At 43.6% G+C, this 14,111-nt stretch overlaps 1 pseudogene; it reads right to left on the bottom strand.

Moving 5' to 3' along the window:
- Positions 1-7,040: 7,040 nt before the first annotated feature.
- On the bottom strand, positions 7,041-7,167 carry LOC125082773 (uncharacterized; annotated as a pseudogene).
- Positions 7,168-14,111: the final 6,944 nt, after the last annotated feature.

The following is a 14,111-nucleotide window of genomic DNA, read 5'->3' as shown; positions in this document are numbered from 1 at the left end:
CTCCTCAGAGAGAGAAGGTCTGTGTTAGCACCCAGGAGCCCTGCTGGTGGGCAGCGGGGTTGGAGGAGGGCAGGCATCTGTCTGCTTCAAGCCGCATCTCATCTTGGAGCTGACCAGCATCTGGGCCCCACGTGCTTTCTGCCCAGGCTGCTTCCAGCGCCCCTCACCATGTTGCCTCTGAGCTGGGAAATGTGCATCTTCTTCTTCTGGTGAGATGGGAAGACAGGGGGCCTGGAGTGGGAGGATTGCCCCTCCCCAGCTGCTGTGAGGCGTGACAGCCTTCTCCCCACAGGGTGGGCTTTGGTTGTGGAGAAAGTTCTGGGCATGGTTCAGCATGTTGCTCTTCTCCTCCTGTGGCCAGAGCTGGGACAGATCTTCAGCCTCCGGCAATTCATCAAAATGACAGCCTTGTGTTCCTCCCAGCGGAGGGTCCAGCACGGCCGCATGGCCGGCTCCTCCTGGCTGTGATTCTCTGGATGAACCTGTCTCTCTAGATTTCTGGGTAGGATTTGTCCTGACCGCCCTTCTCCTGGGTTCCAAGGAAAGTCCTCAGCTTGTAGTACATCCAGTTTGATCTTATTGTAAGGACAGGAGTGATGATCTACAGGATCCTTACATGCCCGGGTGCCAGAATTGTCTTGTAAGTGGTGTTGAAGGTTTTCTGTTCAGGATACATTAGCTCCTTCAAAGGAACAGGGGATGTTCTCAAATTTTTGAAGATGTAAATCCAACTTCGCTTTTGAAGTTAATCTTTAAAGTTGAATTGATGAGGTTATGTTCTAGGGAATAATAATGAAAGCTTTGGTTATTTGTTTTAATAAAATATTCTGGATTTGATCAATTGACCTCTAAAATCACCCCAAAGCAAATTTTATTAACGTTTTCCAGTCTATCCTGGTTCTTATTTTGTTGTTCTAAGTATATATACATTTTTTTTCCAATAAACGTTTGAATTTTAAAATATTTGGGTCTAAATTTTAAATTGGATTACCAAACAGACTGAAGGAAAAACTCCAGGGTAATTTTGATAATTGTGCAGAAGAATGAAGTTTAACTTCCTGGAGGTACATGTTCTGTTCATTCATTTCAATGCAATTGAATTCAAAAAATATATACTGATTTCTACTCTTAAATCATTAATTGGTTGAGTCATTTTTTTCATGTATCCACTATGTGTTCCCACTGGAGACACAAAAGTAATTAACGTTGTTTCCCTGATGTAAAGGAAGGGTAAGTAGTGAGGGGGAGAATGATTTGCATTACACAGGTCTAGTCGATGCTATCACTCGAGGACATGCTCATATGAAGACAAGGGAAGACAAGTTTGATAGAGGCAGCTTGTACCGAGGGTCAGGCATGGAGCCCTTGCCATAATTTGCTTGATGTGACCAATGAAGGGATGAATGGGGTTCTCACATTTTACAGGATGGGGAAGGAAACACAAGCAGAAGTGATTTCTGTGGGAAGACATGAAACAGCATGATAAATCCAGGGTCTGTGAGTGGAGTGGTGAGTCTGTGACTGAGATTCAGGGAAGAAGTGTTGGGGGCGTGATGCTGGAGGAGATGGACAGGGATTGTACAAACACAGGGCTCCTGTGTCCTGTGAAGTAATTTGAGTTCTATCTTGTAGGCAAGAGGAAATCATGAATGTGTTCTAAGCTGGAGTCACCTAACCAGACTAGGATGTTAGAGATCGTTCCTGAAGTGATGGGAAGGAGGGATAGTTCATGTGGTGCTGACACATGATGAACAGAAGATTTTCAAATATTCTAGCAATGCTGACAAATAATTAGACCACTGGGCAATCTGTAGTAAATGCTAGACAGAGTGGAGAAAAAGAGATGTTATCGGAATATAGAAGTGGGATGGGTTCATTCGGTCAGAAGATAGGGTGTCATGCAGAGACATAGCTCAGTGATATAATCAGATACAAGGATCAAATGGGAGAGAATGGAAGTCCAGCCTTATGGTAGAAATCTGCCTAAAGTCAGTGGAAGAAATGATGGACCTGAGATATCATCGTTTGGCGACTGTCCGTAAAGTCGCTTTAGATAAGAAACATCAGCGGTTGTCAAAATTATTACACAAGAGTAAGAAGAAAAACATGGTCTCTATCTCATCTCAGAGTATCTTCCTCCAGTCATTTGTTAGTTATCAAGGGCAAAATAGTAACTTCTTCATAGCAGAGAGTATCTTGTTCAGGTGATCACCTGATCAAATTAACATCACCGTCATGGGACAAGTTGAGACTGAATGCCTTCAGATACAACTTGCTGGCAAGACCATGACTTCATACCTGTGGCATCTCCTCCAAAAATGCACGCCCCGACTCTAACCAGGAGGAAACCTCCAATGAGCTGACATGGAAGGACTCTTCACAATGACTGGCCTGCACTCTGTAGAGTATCTTGGTCATAAAATGGTGGAAGATTATAGGAAATGAAAAAGACAAAACTCAGAGCAAAGAGGACGTTAGATTGGATCTTGCCTCAGATAAGGAGCATTATGGGAAAACTGCCAAAATGAATAAAGTCTGTGACTCAGACAACAGGGTTATATCAATAATTACTTCCTGAATGCAAAAATCATACTGTGGTTAAGACATAGAAAGTCTTTAGTTTTTTAGAAATTACACACTGACATTTGGACAACTGAAGAGTCATCATGTCTGCAACTTAGACTTACGCTTTCCCCAAATATTTACAAACACACACATACACACACCTAGTGACAGAATGACTGTAGTAACATGGTAATATGTGGGAATTGCTTTTTGCAACATTATTTGTGAGACTGAAAGGTGTGTGTGTGTGTGTAGTGTTTCGCAATTGTATCTCCTGTACAGTTTCCTGTGACCATCACCAGCACAAGATTCAGAACAGCTCCATCCCGGGGTCCTCATGCTACCTTCTATGGCATAGTCCTCCCTTCCTCCTCCCCCCGACCCCTGGCAACCACTATCTGCTTTTCATTTACATAAAATTATCATTTCAGAGAGTGCTATAGAGATGGAATGAGACAATGGGTAATTTTTGTGATTGGGCTTCTGTCATTCAGTTCAGTCCCCAGCTGTTGCTTACACCGGTTATTTGTGCCCTTTTACTCTCAGTGCTGTTCCATGCTGTTCCATGCTGTTCCATGCATGGTGTGGATCGACCACAGCTTGCTTCATTATTCACCCCTTGAAAGGTTTTTAAGTTGCTTCTAGTTTTGAGCTATTATGAATAAAACTGCTATGGGCACTGGTGTACGGATTTTTGGGTGAAGGGGTTTGCATATCTCTGGGATAAATGCCCAAGAAGGCAATGGTTGCGCACGTTGTCTTCTGGCAAGTGCATTTTTAATTTTGAAAGAAGCTGCCACACCACTTTGCAGAGGGGCTGCCACACTATGTTCCCAGAGGCAGTGAGTGTGCAAGTGGACAGGCTCGCGACCTCTTCGGCACTGTCTGGTGGGGCCCTTTTTACTGGGGCTTCCCTGATAGCTGTGCAGTGACCCTCGTTGTGGTCAAGTTTGCGTTTCCCCAGTCCTTCCACCGCTGAGTGTCTTTTCATGTTCTTCTTTGTCAGCTGACCATCAACTTCAGTGAAATCTATTTTCTCTCCTTTGCTCATTTTCTAATTGATTATTTGCTTTTTTACTGTTTAATTTTGAGATTTATTTAGATATTCTTGGTATCAGTCCTTTGTCAGATCTGTGGTCTGCAAATATTGTCTCCGGCCTGTATGTTCTCTTTATCTTAACAGGGTACTTCACACACCCAAAATGTTTAATTTTGATGAGGCCCAATTTAGCAGTATTTCCTTTTCTACATCGTGCTTTTGATGTAAAGACTAAAAAACCTTTACCTGGCTCCAGATTCCAAAGGTTATCTTCCTGTTTTCTTTTTTTTTTTTTCTAAAAGTCTTATGTTTATATTGTTTGTGATCAATATCAATTTTGAGTTAATTTTTACATAAGGTATGAAGTTTATTTAGAACTTCTTTTTCTTCCCTTCCCTCCCCTCCTTTCCCTTTCCCTTCCCTTTTCCTCCCCCCTTCTCTTTTTCTCTCCCTCCCTCTTTCTTTCTTTCTCTCTCTCTTTCTCTCTCTCTCTCCCCCTCCATCCCTCCCCTTCCTTCCTCACTCCCTACCCCCCTTCCTTCCTTCCTCTCTTTCTCTTTCTCCTTCCTTTCTTTCTTCTTATGGCTCTTCAGTTAATCCAGTGCTGTTTGTTGAGGTCTATCCAACATTTATAGAATTACTATGTCCTTTGTTAAAGGTCAGCTGGGCATATCCGTGTGGGTCAGTATCTGGTTTTCGTGTTCCGTTCTTTGATCTGTGTGTCTGTCCTCTGCCAATACCACACTGTGTTGGTTACCGTGGGTCTATAGTAGATTTTAATATTGAGTAAAATTATTGCTCTTATTTTACTCTTTTTCAAAATTACTTTAACTATTCCAGGCCTGAATATTTCCATACAAATTTTGGATAGGGTTGTCAGATAGGTTGCTGGGATTTTGATAGTAATTGCATAAACTTATAGATCAGTTTGGAGAAAATTGACATCTTTGCTATAATGAGTCATTATCAATTTTTATTTCTACATTTTACCTTATTATGCTGGTTAGAACTTCCAGTAGGATGTTGAGTAAGGGAGATGAGAGCCCACATTCTCCCTGTATCACAGGGAAAGCACTGAGTGTCTCATCATTGATAGGATGCCTGTTGTGTGGCTCTGTGGTTGTTCTTTACCAGCTAAGGTCTGTTCTTTGTTTCTAGTTTGTGGATTTTTCATTGTATCATGCATGGGTGTTAGACTTTGTCAATGCTTTTTCTGTTTCAACTGATATGTGTATACAATCTTTCTTCTTTAGCCTGTGGATGTAATGCGTTATAGTGGTTGATCACTGAGTGTTGAACTAGCCCCAAATCCTGGGAAAACCCATGTATTCATGGCGTGTGGCTTTTTATGCAATGCTGGACTTGACTATCCATGGCTTACAATATGAATTGTTAGATTTGACTGTGTGAACTCTCTCATTAGAGGATTCCATTATAACATGGACAACTGGAAACTAAGTGTAGGAATTCTACAAAATAGAGTCCACTTGTCAGACAGATGAGCCAGATGGGATAGTCCCTTTCTAGCCCTAAGACATCTGTCATACTCTCATGACATTATACACACACACACACACACACACACACACATTCACACATACACACACTGTCATGTTACTTACATACACACATACATATAGTCTTATTCCACACACATACTGTCATGTTACACACACACACATACATACTGGCACGCTGTCATGTTACATACATACATACAGTCATGTCACATACACACATACATACATACTGTCATACTGTCGTGTTACAGGGGAGGGCACTTGCACCCTGAGTGGATGCTGTACTAGAAAGTCTTTGACACCCCTCCAACAAGAACTCATGCGTTGAACCAGGTGAGTGACGGTGAGGTGTGTAATGTCGATGGGACAACGACCCACATAACAGGACACGTCTCTACTTGTGTGTGGCAGAGTTCTCGGCGATAAGGAAAATAAGGTGAATTCTTGAGACTCGGGTCTGGCGACATTTACAGCCATTGCAGTAGAGTGAATGACGCAAATACTAAGAGAGGCTCACAATAACATTGCATCAACCATTGAATTGGGGTCCTGCAAGTTCCCTGGAAGGAAGCTGTCAGGAGTGGGGGTGCGTCTTCCTGTGAGACACTGGAGACACGAGTGAGTTATTTGCGGACGAGTGCCATGGGAATTTACAGTGGAATCAGGGCACCTGACAGCTACAAGAAGGACTGGTGAAGAGAGGCAGCAAGCAAAGGTATGCGTATTTGACCTTAACAGTTTTATCACCCTAGAAAGTTCTTGTTGCAGACGCCTGGGTTCCTTTACATGAAATTTTGCAAAACTTGAACCTTATCTGACTGCTCAGGAGGCCCTTAGTCAAATCTATGAATCACATTTATGTTTCTGTTGAGGACAGGTTTTGTTTTGTTAAAGCACAGCACAGAGGATTTTTGCTGCTCCTTCGATTAAGACTGAGATAAAGTTTTTCATTTTATACATTTTTGAGAAGAAACACCGCTACCGTCACCTGTCTGAAGGACTCCTTCTCTGCGTCATCAGGGTTCCAGCCCCACCTGCTTTGGTCCCTGGACCAGGCTGGGAACACTCTCCTCCCTGATGTCCACGTGGGTCATTTTCAAGACATTTCTCATCACCTTTCAGCAAGCTCCCTTCTGATCGTGTAATTGAAAACTGAAGTCCCTTTACTGTGACCCACCATCTGACACACTGAGTATTTGAATTATTTATCTACACATCGCTTGCATCTCTCTCTTCCCAAGTTAGAAGTAAGATCCATGAAGATAGGAATTTTTGTCTGTTTTGTCCACTGATGAGCTTTCAGCATTGAGGACAGTGCTGGCAACAGGGAAAGCAGTCAATAAGCATGTGTTAAATTAATGAGCAAACAAAGAAATGAATCACCACCAATCCAACAAGCCAAAGTATGAGTAATTTTGGGACAGGAAGTAAGATTTATTGTCAGGCACGAATAAGGAAGGGGCAGCACCGAGGTTCTCATGAGTGCAGAGCCCGCCCCCTGTCCATGGAGCTGTGACCAGCAATGTGTTGGACCCCACAGTCATCTGGGATGAGCCGCTTTGCATACAACATGTCTTCAAAATCATCCTCATTGAACTGAGTAACACCCCACTTCGTGGAGATGTGGCTCTAGGGAACAACGGAAGGAATGGCATCAGGAAGGCTGGACACTGGGGCAAGGAAAGACAGGATGAGAGCACAGCTCATCTTCTGGTGCCCAGAGAACTTGAACTTGGCCCTGCAAACGGCCTCAGTCACATGATCCTTGTTCTGCAGCTTGGTACAGATGGACATGATGATTTGGCCCATGTGGACCCTGGCTACTGTACCCTGGGGCTTTCCAGAGATACCACAATACTTGTCTACAACCCAGATCAGTGATGGCATGAGGTCAAACATGAATGTCCACTGGAAAGGTCCATCTCCAAGGTCCCTTAGGGCTACCTATATAATCATCAAGCTGCAGACAGCACCAAGAGGCCACTGTCTACAGCCACGGCTCACTGGGTCCCCATGGGGAAAGAGCTTGATGGGTGTCAGGCAAAGTGTGGATATTCCTAAGGTGAGCAGTCTGGTTTTCCTGCTTCTTCCTCACAAACTGAAGGCAAAGACACAGATGGTTAATTTTTTAAATTAAATTTATTTTTTCACTGTTCCAAGTTTCACTGTTTATGCACCACACCCAGTGCTCCATGCAATACGTGCCCTCCTTAATACCCACCACCAAGCTCACCCATCCCCCCACCCTCTCCCCTCCAAAACCCCCACTTTGTTTCTCAGAGTCTCTCATGGTTCATCTCCCCCTCTGATTTCCCCCAACTCCCTTCTTCTCTCCATCTCCCCATGTCCTCCATGTTATTCCTTATGCTCCACAAGTAAGTGAAACCATATGATGATCGACTCTCTCTGCTTGACCTATTTCACTCAGCATAAACTAATATGGTTAATTTTTATTGGTTTTTCAGGTTGCTCCCTAAAAACTTTGAAACTATCAAAAAGACCAGTGGTGCTTGGGCTGTAACGAAGCCTACAGGAACTTGAACAGGTTTCATAATTTAGTGACATCAGGTGGTGTGATGCTTGCCATTACTGTCATGTTTAATATTTTCCTTCAGTGAATAAGGGAAGAAGTAGTTTTAGTCCAGAAAAAGCAATGCATTTCTATGTCATGAAGATCTTTAAAAAGCACTATTAAAAAACAAAAACAAAAATAAATCAAGTGTGAATTTTCAGCACAAGTGCCCACACAACTTAATGAAATGTATTTTATTAGCTCTTCACTGGGTGAGAGGTTAACGGCCATTTCGTGCAAGCTCATTAAGAGAAGTGGAGCTGGAACTCAGGCTCATGTTTGAGTGGATCTCCAGGGGGACACACAACAATGTGTCCCTTTTATGGACATCCAAGCCCCAGCCTTTCAACGATAATGCATCTTGCAGTTGGAGCTGAACTGGCTTCTTTCTAGAAACTGCTGGAGAAGCTATGTCCATGATTTTGCCTGCAGATAGAGACACATCCCATTCTATGCTAAAAAAAAACCCTTCACCACACACTAGAGACTACCTTCATTGGCCTTACTGTACTACTTATTACTTGTTATTATTGTTTTCCAAATTTCACCTTTTTCAAACCCAGTCTCCACCTCCAAAACAAGGATGTTATTAATAGTGTGCTGCTGCAAACCTCAGAGGGCAGACTCCCCGATTCCTGGAAGGACGACCCCATGCCGCGATTCCTCCCAGCACTTTCCTGACCCAGGCAGAGCTCCTTCCTTCCCTGCCATCTTCATATTTGTGTCAGGACCCGAGGAAAAGACCAGTAAAATAAGTGACAGTGCCCAGTTCATGAGTTCTCATCCACATAATTGGCTTTAGGGTTCCTTGGGGTTGTAGAGAGCAAGATAGAGTCATGGGTCAAGCAGTGACATCAGCAGCCTAGGCCAGATACAGCAGATGCCAGCACAGGCTGGAGGCACCAGGAACAGATAACCCAGAAAGCCAAGAGAGCCTGAAGGAACCGGGGCTGTGGTCACTGGAACCAGAGGAGCTCAGCCAAGACCCAAGACTGGTTAAACCCCTTTTAAAGGGGAGGAGTTCTGCAGCAAACCGTCAGACTCTGCAGACGGTGCCCCTCCCATGTCTGACCACCTCTGAAAGGTGGATCTCTGCCCAGAATAGAGATGCTATGTGGCTTGAACCTAGGAGACAGTGAGTGTGGGGAGCTGAGGCCTCGCCTCGGTGTGCGCTCATGGACTGGCTTTGTGCTTGGCTTGTGAACTTCCTCCCCCTTGTGTCTTGTTTGTTGTGGGTCTTTGTCTTGTGCTTTGCTTTGTGTGATGCATAGGAAGCAGCATTAAATGTGTATGAAATGTCACTGAGTTTGGGATCCTGAACCGGCTTCACAACTGTGTTAAGTTTGCTTTATGACTGAATGAGGCTGACATGATGGAAAGACACGACTCATGTGTGCACATTTGTAGCGTGCTTGTGACCCATTGGGGCTCAGGGTCTGCTCCCTCCCGCACCCTACAAGCCCGGTGCTGAGGGGGTAGTCCTTCAGAACACGGAGCTCTCAACAGAGTGACCATTTGAAACCAAACATATTAAAGACATTAAATTTTATTATGTAAATTATTTCGTCCTCTATATCTTGAAGCATAGTATTAAGATTTATTTGTTGAAAGAATAAAGGAATGAGTTCTAGTGAACACAGTACAACATTCTTTTAAAAGTCATGTTTTTGTGGAAATAATATTTTTTTTCCACATAGATGAAATACGGTATTAAGTCTCATCCTTTCTGACCATTAGCCATTATTTATGTGTATCTTGTTTTACTTAAAATATATGTTCCTAATTATTTTTCTTTTTAATAGTGAAAAAATTTCCATTTTCCATGAATTTACCATCTTGAATTGGTTGTTAGAGTATTTGCTCTGAAAGAGAAAAAAAATCCACGTCAATATTCATGGAAAAAAGGGTCCATACAAAAACTAATCGATACATTCTTTTCAAGTTTCTTTTTGGTTTAACTAAAGAAACCTTTCTGTAGTAAACAGTAACTGCCTGAAAAGTGACCCCCCCAAAATAATTAAATGTGGTAAGATCATCTGTACCAGGGCACCTAGTGTGGACTCTGGTACGCGCACAGATCCGAGAACACACTTCCTGCTCTGGGGCTGCCAGCTGCCTGAGGCTGGGCTGGCCACACACTCACTGTCCCCTCCTGATCTGCAGAGCATCCCACCTTGCAGGTGTAGCCAGGTGAAATAGGCCAATGTGTATAAAAATCACTTGGAATTGTTCCTGGAACATCGCAAGGACCCAGATGATAGTAGTTAATAATTGGGTGACAGTGATGACCACGATGATGATGGTGGCGATGATGGTGATGATGCTGGTGATGATGATGGTGATGATGGTGGTGAAGGTGATGGTGATAATGGTGGTGGTGATGGTGGTGAATGTGATGGTGATGATGGCGGTGATGGTGGCGAAGGTGATGGTGATGACGGTAGTGATGGTGGTGAAGGTGATGGTGATGATGGTGGCGAAGGTGATGGTGATGAGGTGGTGAAGGTGATGGTGATGATGGTGGTGATGATGGTGGCAATGATGGTAGTGGTGATGGTGGTGAAGGTGATGGTGATGATGGTGGTGAAGGTGATGGTGATGATGGTGACGATGATGGTGATGATGCTGGTGATGGTGCTGGTGCTGATGGCATTGGTGGTGATGATGGTGGTGAAGGTGATGTGATGACGGTGGTGAAGGTGATGGTGATGATGGTGGTGATGGTGGTGGTGATGGTGAAAGTGATGGTGATGATGGTGGTGATGATGGTAAAAGTGATGGTGATGGTGGTGGTGAAGGTGATGGTGACGATGGTGGTGGTGATGGTGGTGAAGGTGATGCTGATGGCGATGGTGGTGATTATGGTGGTGAAGGTGATGGTGATGATGGTGGTGATGATGGTGGTGATGATGGTGGTGGTGATGGTGGTGAAAGTGATGGTGAAGGTGATGGTGATGATGGTGGTGGTGATGGTGGTGAAGGTGATGGTGATGATGGTGGTGAAAATGATGCTGATGATGGTGGTGATGATGGTGGTGACGATGGTGATGGTGATGGTGGTGAAGGTGATGGTGATGATGGTGGTGATGGTGGTGGTGAAGGTGATGGTGACGATGGTGGTGGTGATAGTGGTGAAGGTGATGCTGATGGCGATGGTGGTGATTATGGTGGTGAAGGTGATGGTGATGATGGTGGTGACGGCCATGACAATGACGGTGACATCCCAGGTACCTAGGACAAGTTGCCCAAAATTATTGCTTGTAGTACTTTCTAAAGACCACTGATCTCTACCCTTGATAACACCTGAAACTCATTAATCTGTGGGAAAAACACATTTGTGCCTTCCCACGTGGACCTCGGATATCGTAATAAAGGGGACGAACTGGGCGTGGGGAGATAGGGGATGTTCTAAAGCCCCCCACAAGCACCAGGAGAACCGCCACTCTGAACAGATCCTCTCTCCACATTCTGCTGTGCTCTAAATCACACTTCATTTTTTGTTTTTATAGTGATGTGAACTGGTGCTACTCTCCTGTCCTGCATCATGGCACAGCCCGTTCTACTCTCACCCGCAAGGTGGCTTAACATGGGCTCCACCACCTGCTCTGCTCCCACTTTCCAAGGAAGACTGACTCTCCCAGGCTCAAGGCTCCCTCTGCACCATCTCTTCTCCCTTCTGGTCTCCTCTTGGGTCTGTTGGGTTCCTTTCTCTCCTGCATGTTCAACCGTCCTTTCCTTGAGTCCTTTCCCTCACTTTAGAAACACAACCAAGGGCACCTGGGTGGCTCAGGGGGTTAAAGCCTCTGCCTTCAGCTCAGGTCATGGTCCCAGGGTCCTGGGATTGAGGCCCGCATCGGGCTTTCTGCTCAGCAGGGAGCCTGCTTCCTCCTCTCTCTGACTGCCTCTCTGCCTACTTGTGATCTCTCTCTCTGTCAAAAAAATAAATAAAATCTTTAAAAAAAAAAAAAAGAAAGAAACACACCCGAGTGTCCTTAACCACTCCCACCCAGTGTCAGCTACCTCTCTCTCCCAATTCACTTTCTTTATGAGTGTGCTCAAGCTTCTCGACAGACAAGGTGGCAGTGGGCACCTCTTCTTTCTACATGATTCCTCTTTCGCCTTCATGCCTGACGGTCCTCCTCACGCCAGCCCTTCTGCTGAGACCGCCCTCCAGCAACCCTGACAGCCGAATCCAGTGGTCTTGGTTATTACCCTTCCTGGAACATCTGGCCCATGCCACCAGGCTGTTCTGCATGTCTCCTCATGTTTCTGATTATCTTGTGTGTTTTCTCTTGTGGCTTGTCTTTGTATGAATGCCCTTTGATAATGATACTCCCTAGGGTAATATTCTGGGCTCTTTTCTCTGTCTAAATGTTCTCCTGGAGTGGTATCAGTCACTATAATCCATATGTTTGCTATTGTCAAATACGTCTCTAGCATCCGTCCATCTTCTGTGCTCTGTATTAGCATATGAAAGTGGATTTAATTGCATGCCTGTTAAGTCTGGTTTGAAGGCCATGCCTCATAGTCTTGATATCATCATACCAGCTTTCCTCTAAGGCCACTGCACTCCATCTTCATAGTTCTCACTGTGAGACCTTCTTTAAATAGATATTAATATCATCACCTGCATTTGTGATTTTAATCAGTTCAGATTTCTGCATTTAGGTAGCTTTGTTTAGCTAAATCAAGCTATATGGAGTTCAGTTCTCTTGGTACAAATGGTTTAAGCTTTTTCCCAAATATTTTTATTTGAGCATGCATTTTTAACTGATTTTCCAAAAGACACAGATGACTGTGGATCCACGGAAAGCATTCATAATCCCAAGTTAAACACCATTCCCTGTAAAGAAGACTAGCCAGGATTAGAGATGGTTTTGAGCAAGACAGAGTGGTCCACTGGGAGACTAAGCAAGCAAATCTGATTTAATTATACAACATAAAACTCCAGAAACACATTGAAAATTCTATTAAAGATTAAGAAGTTTGACATTATGCAAAAAAGGACAATGCTTTGTGGTTTCCAGTGTACAAGTCTTCTAGCTCTTTTGTTACATTTATTCCTAAACATGTAATTCTTTTTGATGTAATAAATAAACTTGCTTTCTTCATTTCCTCTTTGACTTGGTTATCTTCAGTGTATAGAAACACAATTGGTTTTTGTGTGTTGCTTTTGTATCCTGTCACTTTTTGGATCCTCTTCCATGGTTTTAACAGATTTCTGTGTGTGGTTTTATATGTATAAGATTGTGCCACCTGTGAACAAAATGATTTCACTTCTTCCTTTATGATTGGATGGCTTTTCTTTCTTTCTTTGTGTCATTGCTCTGGTCTGAACGTCTAGTACTCTGATGTTCTTAAGACCAGGAGGCATGGAACTCATGAATACAAACACCATGGGGACCATGTCATTCACTCCTATGACTACCACACTCCATGCCATCTCATCTCAGATGAGTTTCAAAGGGACATAATTCAGAAATTTTTATGCATTCTTTTTCATGGAAAGCTGTAATTTATTTATTCACTTCAAACTTATGGCCTTAGGTTGAATAAAATCATTTTTGCCTTATTCTCTTTCAAAAGAATGAGATCACCAATAGTTTCCTAAAACTCAGAGACCATCCCATGGGTCTGTCTGTTGGGGCCTTCAGTGCATGCTGAGGGTAGAGGCCATGGAGGGTCACAGTGGGAGAGGGGTCAAGGGCATCCCCCCAGGGACCGTGACCACCATTCAGGTTCTAAGGAGCTTGGCCTTTTAGAACTCAGTCAATGGAAAGTCACAAGATTTTTCCGTCTAATCAGAGCTGTGTTCTAGAAAGACGATTCATTCAACACAGAAAAGAACGGATTCATGGAGACCAGACAAGGTGATCAGATTCATCTGGATGTGATTTTCTGAACATTCTCCACGTAGTTCCTTGTCCTTCCCTCCTTTCTTCTTCCTTCACTTTTGCAAACGGTTTTATCCTTATTGCTTTCTTCCTTCCTTCTGGCTTTGCTTTAACCCGACAGAAACACCACCCGGTGTCAATGTTGATGACAGTTGATGCCGTGAAAACTAGGCTGGTTTTCCATCCCTGGGCAAGGACCACTGCTCTTGAACGGACTCATGAACCTTCTAGAATGGCAGTGGAAGTAGGAAGGAGTGGATGTGGCTAATTAAAGTAAAGCCCAATAACAAATAAGAGAATTAAAATGTAATATTTTTTTCTTAAAAAAGAATGTCTTTACCTTTAATGTTAATTTAAATACATCATTGGAAAGTATGGTTGAATTACCTCATGAAAACTCTCAGCTAAAAGAAAGTAAAATAAAACTCACCGATTTTCATCTTAAATCTCAAACACTAAATATGAAACATCACCTGCGCAATGCCAAGCTGTCTTGTAGATAATAAGCGTATAGCCTGAAC

This window comes from Lutra lutra, chromosome 12 (genome assembly GCF_902655055.1).
Source record: "Lutra lutra chromosome 12, mLutLut1.2, whole genome shotgun sequence".
Lineage (NCBI taxonomy): Eukaryota > Metazoa > Chordata > Mammalia > Carnivora > Mustelidae > Lutra > Lutra lutra.
The sequence above is the reverse complement of the archived record's forward strand: the minus strand, read 5'-3'. Positions and strand labels throughout refer to the sequence as shown.